Source organism: Silene latifolia, chromosome 8 (genome assembly GCF_048544455.1).
Source record: "Silene latifolia isolate original U9 population chromosome 8, ASM4854445v1, whole genome shotgun sequence".
Classification (NCBI taxonomy): domain Eukaryota; kingdom Viridiplantae; phylum Streptophyta; class Magnoliopsida; order Caryophyllales; family Caryophyllaceae; genus Silene; species Silene latifolia.
The window spans coordinates 101,525,444-101,534,814 of NC_133533.1; positions in this window are offsets into that span (position 1 = coordinate 101,525,444).

Genomic DNA, 9,371 nt, shown 5'->3' on the forward strand with positions numbered 1-9,371 from the left:
GTTGTTGAGGAGGGGTTTTTGGGTTTAAATAAAGGAATTGAATTGTTGAGTCTATTTGGATGTAATTGTCGGTTTTGACCCTTGTCCACCAACGGGAGTTGGTTAGGTTGGGATTGATACATTATCCTTTTTGGTCCTGTGCCGACTTGGGTTGAGTCCGGGAGGGAGAACCCAAGTGGGGTGCCTTTGTTTATCGGTTTGAAGTTCGCCTTCGGGAGAAGGGTAGGGATGACCGGGAGTTTATCGCGGGCTTAAGCCCTTGATCTTGATGAGAGATGAGCGGAGTGGGCCCACTTTGGCGAGCCTTGAGTCTTGAGTCGGGGGAAATCGAATCATGAGCCCGGGAGGGAGTTGATTCGGTATCACTAGTGTCCCACCATGAGCCCGAGAGGGAGTTGGTGGGCGAATTAGAGGCGTCTCCACCCAATACACCTACCCCTTAACAACTAGTTGAAAGAACTCTTGATTTATTACGAATGTCGGTGGTTTAGTCGCGCCCTAGGTCCTTAATTAATTTGAGTAAATCGTATTTGATAGCTTGCTTTCTCATTATATATTTTAATTAGTTTAATTTATTTCTTGTTATTTAGTTTAGTCCTTTAGATAACAATTCATCCTTGTTTTATCCGACATAGCTAAGCATAAGAATTTAGACAATTAATAATCACCCTTGCTCCTTGTGGTTTGACCTCGACTACCCTACTACATTAGTTGAGTAAATTGTTTGATTGGGGGAGTGCGACAAACCCCACTATCAGATATTCAAACGAAAGCAAGGCCTATAAAGTTTACAATAAAAGAACTATGTGTTTTGAGGAAAGTGTACATGTAATTTTCGATGAAACTAATGTGCTTAACGCTGAATTGCAGGATGATGATGACTTTGAGATTGGATTTGTAAGAGATGATCCACCTGAACTAGAGGAGGAGCCTTCATCGTTGGAAGGAACAGGTGCAGAATAGTCCACGAATTCAGGGGGAAATGAACAGAACACAGAACTGTCCAGTCCTGGAAAATCACCAAGTTCAGGCGTCTCTGAACAGACACCTGCACCGTCTAATGAGACAAATCAGGCCTCCAGTAGCTCAGATATGTCTAGAAAGACATATACTGAGATGTTGAGCGAGAATCGAACGTAACCCAGTCTTTGTTCAATTTCTGATACGAATGTGGAAGCAATCGAACGAGAATTGATCTTGTTCAATCTACACCAGAAACAGAAACATTTGTTTCTCGACGTTGGAAGCATCAAAGTTCATATCCAATGGATAACATTCTGACTGACATCCATGAGGGAGTCAAAACTAGATCTTCATTAAGAAATTTTTGTGCTCATTATTCATTCTTATCAGAATTAGAACCTTCTAATATTAATGATGCTTTAACTGATCCTGATTGGGTTATTGCTATGCAGGAGGAGCTTAACCAATTTGAACGAAGCAAAGTGTGGCACTTGGAACCACGTCCAAGAGATCGTTCCGTCATAGGAACGAAATGGATATTTCGAAACAAATTGGATGATGCAGGTGTGATTGTGAGAAACAAGGCTAGACTTGTAGTGCAAGGGTACAATCAACAGGAAGGGATTGATTACGATGAAACCTTTGCACCCGTGGCGAGACTTGAAGCCATTCGTCTCCTTATTGCTTTTGCCGCTCATATGGGTATCAAACTCTTTCAAATGGATGTTAAGACCGCGTTTCTTAATGGCTATTTGCAAGAAGTAGTGTATGTTGTACAACCTCCCGGTTTTTTAGATAGTAATTTTCCTAATCATGTTTATAAATTAGATAAGGCACTTTATGGTCTTAAACAAGCACCCAGGTCTTGGTATGATAGACTATCAAAGTTCCTTATTGAAAATGGCTTTCAAAGAGGTTCAGTTGACAAAACACTATTTCTAAAACCGGTGAAGGGGGACTTGTTAGTTGTTCAAATTTATGTAGATGATATCATTTTTGGAGCAACTAATGATGTTTTATGTGCATATTTTTCCAATCTCATGCAATCGGAGTTCGAGATGAGTATGATGGGCGAGCTACGATTCTTTTTGGGTCTTCAGATAAAGCAAACCACACATGGCATAATGATCCATCAAAGAAAATATATCAAGGAGATGCTAAAGAAATTTGGTATGACTACGGCTAATCCATTTCCTACACCTATGTGTTCTACACTCAAGCTTGACAAAGATGAAAAAGGTAAAAGTGTAGATGAAAAGGTGTATCGAGGTATGATAGGTTCACTTTTATATCTCACAGCTAGTCGTCCGGATATTCTTTATAGTGTTTGTTTGTGTGCCAGGTTTCAATCAAATCCTAAAGAATCACATTTAAATTTGTAAAGCGTATTCTTCGATATTTGATTGGAACTCGGGATTTATATTTATGGTATCCTATGGATTGCAATTTTACTCTCACGGGGTATTCAGATGCAGATTATGCGGGTTGCTCGAGTTGAAAGAAAAAGTACATCTGGTATTGCCACCTTTGTAGGACCGTGTCTTATCTCTTGGGCTTCCAAGAAACAAAATACGGTTGCTCTATCTTCTTTGAGAGTGAATATGTCATTCTTTGCTCAATGTTGTGCTCAAATCCTATGGGTTAGACAACAGCTACGGGATTACGGTATGATCATTAATTATGTTCCCATTCTTTGTGATAACACTAGCGCAATTAGTATTTCTAAAAATCCCGTTTAGCACTCCAAGACAAAACATATTGACATTCGTCATCATTTTCTTCGTGATATGTAGAAAAAGGGAACATAAGCTTAAAATTTTGTAAAACGGAAGATCAGTTGTCCGATATTTTTACTAAACCTTTGGCTAGAGAACAATTTGAGAAAATTCGGTTGGAATTGGGTCTTTTGAATGATATAGCTCATAGTCAATTTTGTCCTAACTTTAATCCCTCAATGATTGACTAGACGGGAGTCGTTGCGTTTTTAAGTTGATAATTTGTCCTAATGTTATTGCACCTAGCAGTAGTCTACTTACTCTAGTCGGTTCTCTCATACAGACTAGTAATGGGCGGACAAACTGTATGACGTTACTGTTCTACACAATAAGCATATTTTTCTTGGCAAAAGAAATAAACCTAACCCTAAAAATCCCAAATTACTCCCCTTGTTCCGCGGCAACTATGGCGAAAAAGAAAACCAAAGCCACCTCCAACCGCTCTAAGCTTTCTACTTCCACCATACCCGAGAACCTTACCCCACCGGAAACCACACCATCCACCTTAACCCAGACAGAATCAACCAACACACCCACCAACACTTCACCTAAATCAAAGGCTCCCAAAATTAAACTTGTTAATCCTTCCACTACCATATCCACCCGTTCAAAACCAGTGCATGCAGCCACTCTCGAGCCGCCAGTTACGGAGAACGAGGAGTCACCACAGCATGAGCTCGAATCTCGGGCGGTTCCAAAGCGGGCTGTACGGGGTTGTCGAGGAATCATCATTAAAGAACCAGTGGCTAATGGTGAAGAGAATGTGAATATAGATCAAGTAAGGGGTAAAGGGAAAGCAAAGATGGTATATGATGACGATACCGATGATTGGCTTGATACTGTAGCGGAGAGTTTAAAAACTTTACAGGTGTTATCGAAGGGAAAGTGCCGATCTGTTAAGAGGAAGCGTAGAGATGAAGATGATGGGGATGACGATGGTGATACTTCGGGTGTGAAAGCGACTCTTGCCACCTCTGTTGATAAGGATTGGGTTCGGGCCGTTCTTAAAGCTGTGGAGATGTCTGACACGGCGTTAAAAACCTGTCTTCGCCTCTGTGAGCACACGGTTCTTCCAGGCCGGTACTATCCTCAAGAATGGTTAGAATCTAAAGCTGCCTTTACCTTTTTCCTTGATATTTTGACTCAACAAGGATGGTTAGAAATGTTTCGTAAGCACACAATTGTGTTTATACCTGAAATAATTCAATTCTATCAGTCTGTTATGGTGAATACCTCTGGTGATCTGTTATTTGCTAAAGTTAACAATAAAGATGTTAGTTTAAAAGCGGAAGAGTTTGCGGACATGTTTGCTATTCCGTATGAAGGAGTTGAATTGGCTGATAAGGGTGGGTGGCCGCCTCTTGAGAACAGTGGACCATTGACTGTTTTACAATATTTTAACCCCGATGCAGATCTCAAAACCAATATCTATCCTAGTAGTCTAGACGGTCCTCATCAGTTTCTGTTTAACTGTGTTCGTCGCACCATCACCCCTAGAAACACGTCTCGCGGTTCTTGCTCTATTAATGATTTGCTGCTTATCTATCATCTTATGATGGGTAAGCCGGTAAATCTGGCGTCTGCCGTGTTTCAGCATATAAAAGAAGTTGCCATTGCAGTTCAATCTGGTACTGAACAAAAGAAGCGAGAATTGCCTTATGGTATGTGGTTAACTCATGTTTTGTGGCAGAAAAAGATTTTGTCTTCTGAAGATGGTTATTGTGTCACAATGAAGGATTGTATGAAAAATGGGTTACTGGATCAGATGCACCTCCGAATTGCAGATGACAGGTTGGTTAGGTTGCGTGACGATGGATATGCTGGTGCTAGCTCTGGAAATTCTCACGAGGTTATTGCTCAGCTGGTGACTCTCTCTGACACTATGATTGGTGGTCTTAGGAAAATTGCAGCAGAACTGGCTGAAATCAAAGCTGCCCTTGCTCCCCTTCTCTCCATGTCTGGCCTACTTCAACAGCTCCTAGCCCTTCTTTCTAAAAAACCATGACATGCCCTCTATCTTTTGCCTACTTAATTCTGATGCTTTTGTGTATAATTAGTACTTTATTCAGTCGTCCTTGCTTATTACGATGATGTCTTTTGACTGTGTCCGGTAGCTGCTACTTGGTGTCTTTGACTATGGTCATTCCATTGACTTATTTTGCGCATCCCTTTCCTTTTGATGATGTCAAGAGGGGGAAAAAATTTAGGACTTCTAGTACTTAGTAGCTATCTGGATTTAGACCTTGATTGTGACGATCTTTCTCACTACGTTCTAATGCACTTTGGTTTAGTTATTTCACTGATCGTATTGTTTCCTATTTCTATTGTTATTGCTGTCTTGGATCTTCTGGAATGTTTTTGCAGGTGTATTCCAATATTGAGGGGGAACTTTTTTAGGGACTTGCCATCATCAAAGGGGGAATTTGTTGCACCTAGTTTATTGATGATGACAAGTCCTTCACTTTTATTCCTCTAAATTAATTGTGTGTGCTAGATATGTGTATGACAGGTCCACGAGTAGATCGTGTTTGCTCGGAAGAAAAGATGGACGTTACTTGAATCATGTCTTGGATTGGGTCTAGAAATATGTAAGGGTATAAAATATGTGTTTACTCTTTTGTTCGGTCCAATACATCACGGCTTATTATTTTTTTGGACAAAATAATTTCAAATAAGATATTTTCCTTTTAATTGTTTTTGCTGGAAAATTGTTTCCGTAAGATTCTTCTTTATTTGTTGAAAAATTATCTTTTTGTTTTGAGGACTTTGAGTTTGAGAAGGCAACTAAAAAATTATCATGGTCAAAGATTTTGTTAGTTGCTTGGCTAAAAAGTTTTAATTAGGTCAAACTCCTTAGCAAATATTTAAGACGGAAATCAGTTTGACAAAGGCCATCAAGAATTGACGTGAGCTTTGAGAGAAAAATAAATCTTTAAGTTTTTAGCAAAGTCAGGTGTGCTTATTCTTGAATAGCGTATTTTTGCAAATTTGTTTTGAACTGCTTCTTTATTTTCTCTTCTGAGTTTTGCAAAATATTTTTAAGCCGTGTTTTATAAGATCGTTCTTGAGTACACATATTCTTATACTCATAAGAATATTTTGTCTCCATCGCTCCAACTGTTGAACCATATAAGGAGACAATTTGTGTTGTAATTTTCACTTTTTGTGAGAGAGTGTTTTTGGGGTACGGGGTTGTACTCGAGTCGCATGATCGGGGTTGATCGTGGGGGTTTTCTTTGTAATCGAGTTTGGTTATAAAGGAAATAATAATAAGAGAGAGGGTGGACGTAGACCTTTAGAGAGTAGGTCGAACCACGTTAAAAATCGTGTGTCTCTTGCTTTCTTTTGTTTCGTTTACCTTTGTTTTTATTTGTTTTTCCTTTTTGATTCACGTATTCACTAAAACGAACAATAAAGACAACTCGATTTTTGAGCAGTCAGGAGACATTCAATTAGCTTTGTGTATTGTTTCAGAAGAAAATTCGTGAACGGCCTAGCGCTTTAATTTCACTTTAATTTTTAAAAGGGTACTTAATTCACCCCCTCCCCCTCTTAAGTACCGGATCGATAAACTCAACACTATTCTCTTCAATGTACATGTTCTTAGCAAAGGTGGCAGTACAGTTTTTTTCAAGTACGTACGGTAGAGCATTTCATATTTTTATTTATTTTATTCAAGACTTAAACTGATTATCTCAAGTATAAGAGCGGATTTTATTTAGGAATAGAGAAAGTATAATAATGCACAAACTTTTAAAAAAATATGTAGTATGGAGTACTCAAAAAGCCGTATGTTATATTGGTGTAATTGGAGGAATAGATGTTACGTATTTTTGGATTGGACTGGATTGGAGGTAGTATTTATAAATCGTGTTTTTTTTAGGTGAGATGTGGACTATACAAATCTTAGAACAAAAAGAACATAATTAGAGTATGCCACTCTTAGACCAATTCTATGACACCAATCTTCTATTAACTCGATGCATGCTCTACTTTCCACATTCTAGCCCGAGTCCTTGAAACAACATCAGCCTGTAAAAGTTTTAATAATTGTCTAGGGTTAATTAGAGCTGCCTCACCCTCACATCATGCTTTGTTTCTTGCAAACCAAATTAGATATATCAATGCTACAACCCTTGCATAAGTAACTTGTTTCTGGAATAGGGACTTGCACCTCCATTTCATAGCTCATTGCAAGTACTATTAAACTAGAAGCATATATCCATCTAGTACTGAAATAGAGCAGTTGTAACACCCCCATATCCGAGTGCCTTACCAGGACCACTCAGGTATGAAGACATCACCATCTCGGTTGCCCGAGGTATGATAATCAAATAGACAAAACAGAAACAACATTTATTATAAGTAATTTAATGAATAAGTACAATCCTTGAAACCCAAACTGAAAGTACAATACATTATTCCAAACTAACTGTTCTCAACTGAAATAGAAATAAAAGCTAAACTACAGCGGAAGACTCTATCGTCATGTCGTGGCCATCCCAGCTATCCCCGTATCATCTCTATACCTGCTCAATATCTGCTCACCATCCCCAAATGGATCACCGCAGGTTTTCAAAACAACACCGGGGTCAGTACTAATCACACAATCAAAATATATAACAACAATAAGACAAACAGACAGCTGAACTGCCACACACACACACACATCCAACCAACTCCCATCATCTCAATGCGATTGTCCCTTTGGACCATTACCGAGTGGGGGACCGCAGCCGTTCCCACCTAAGCCCCGCTCATCGTACGAGCGATAACCCTGTCCTTTAATGTGCACATCCCTTCTGTGGCGGGTTCCACAGAAGGCGAAACTAGGGCGTGAGATCACTTCCGCAAGTGACCCCACTCAGCCGAGAACGCATCTCGAGAACCATCACAAACACAACCACAATCACAATCACAATTACAATTACAATCATCATATCAATCAACTAACTACAGACATCACCAATATCCCATTATGGGACTAATCGAGTAGGAAATCCTACCCGGAAAGCACAACACGCAGACGGTATCTACAAATTGTCTCAAAACGCCTCTTCTATGAATTCTCCTCCTAACATATAACACATAAAGACTACTATTCAAATACTACTCATAACAATCCCCAAATCCCAAATTAGGGTTTCATCAATCTTAACAAAACAGTATATAAATTATATTAAAAGCTTACCCTCGACGCAAGGAATCCAATGACACAAACTACGATGCAATCCGACCGTCTGAACTCCGGGAATTGTCAAGAACGCGATTAGGAAGAAGACAAGTTGCTTTCTCTCTTAAACAGGTTTTAGGTTTTGTAAAAAGTGATTTAGAACAAAGACGAATTGGTTTAAATACCTTAATCGCGTAATTAACAAAACCCGAGAAAACTCCCCCGTAAAACCGGACACTCGATCGAGTACCCAAGGTACTCGATCGAGTACCCCCCTACTCGATCGAGTGCCCCAGCTACTCGATCGAGTGCCCAACAGGTCAGAAACTATTTTATTCTGCAACATACCCTTACTCGACAGAGTAAGGGCTACTCGATAGAGTACCCCCAAGACCATAAATACGGAGTATTACAGTCTTCCCTCCTTAAAAGGAACTTCGTCCCCGAAGTTCAAACCACTACCAAACAAAGGTACTCCCATAAGCTTCCCGACTCGAAGGTCAACATAAACACAACGTAAAACATGTTACTAACCCAACTTATCCCGACAAACATACCGACACAACATATACAAGGGGTGTAAAAACTCTTAAAAACTCTCGCGATCATCTCCTACCCCCCTAAAAGAAACAAGGTTACGTCCTCGTAACCATACATACCTGATCAAAAAGGAAAGGGTAGCGCTCTTTCATGATATCCTCCGCCTCCCATGTAGCTTCCTCAGTCTCGTGGTTGGACCAAAGGATCTTAAGCAACACTGTCTCACCACTCCTGGTCTTTCTAACTTTTCGGTCTAGGATCTGCTTAGGCACCTCAAGGTATGATAAGGACTCATCAAGCTCCAAGCTCTCTGCCTCCAACACATGTGACGGGTCACTCACATACTTACGGTGCGATACATGAAACACATTATGCACTCTCTCCAAAGCAGCCGGTAAAGCCAAACGATAAGCCACTTCCCCAACTCGCTCTACGATCTCATAAGGCCCTATAAACTTCTGACTTAGCTTGCCTTTCTTCCCAAATCTCATAACTCCGCGCATAGGAGACACTTTCAGGAGAACCTTGTCCCCAACCTGAAACTCTATGTCCCGTCGGTGTAGATCTGCATAACTCTTCTGTCGATCCGAGTTGCTCTCATCCGTTCCCTGATCATCTTAATCTGTTCCACCATCTCATGTACCATCTCTGGTCCTAAAACCACTGCCTCAGCACTATCGTCCCAACAGATCGGACTCCTACACCTCCTCCCATACAAGGCCTCAAACGGTGCCATACCAATACTAGTGTGATAGCTGTTGTTGTAAGAAAACTCTATTAAGTCCAACCTCTGCTCCCAGCTACCACCAAAATCCATCACACAAGCTCGCAACATATCCTCAAGAGTCTTGATTGTTCTCTCAGTCTGCCCATCTGTCGCGGGATGAAATCTTTGTACTCATATTCAAAGTCGTTCCCAA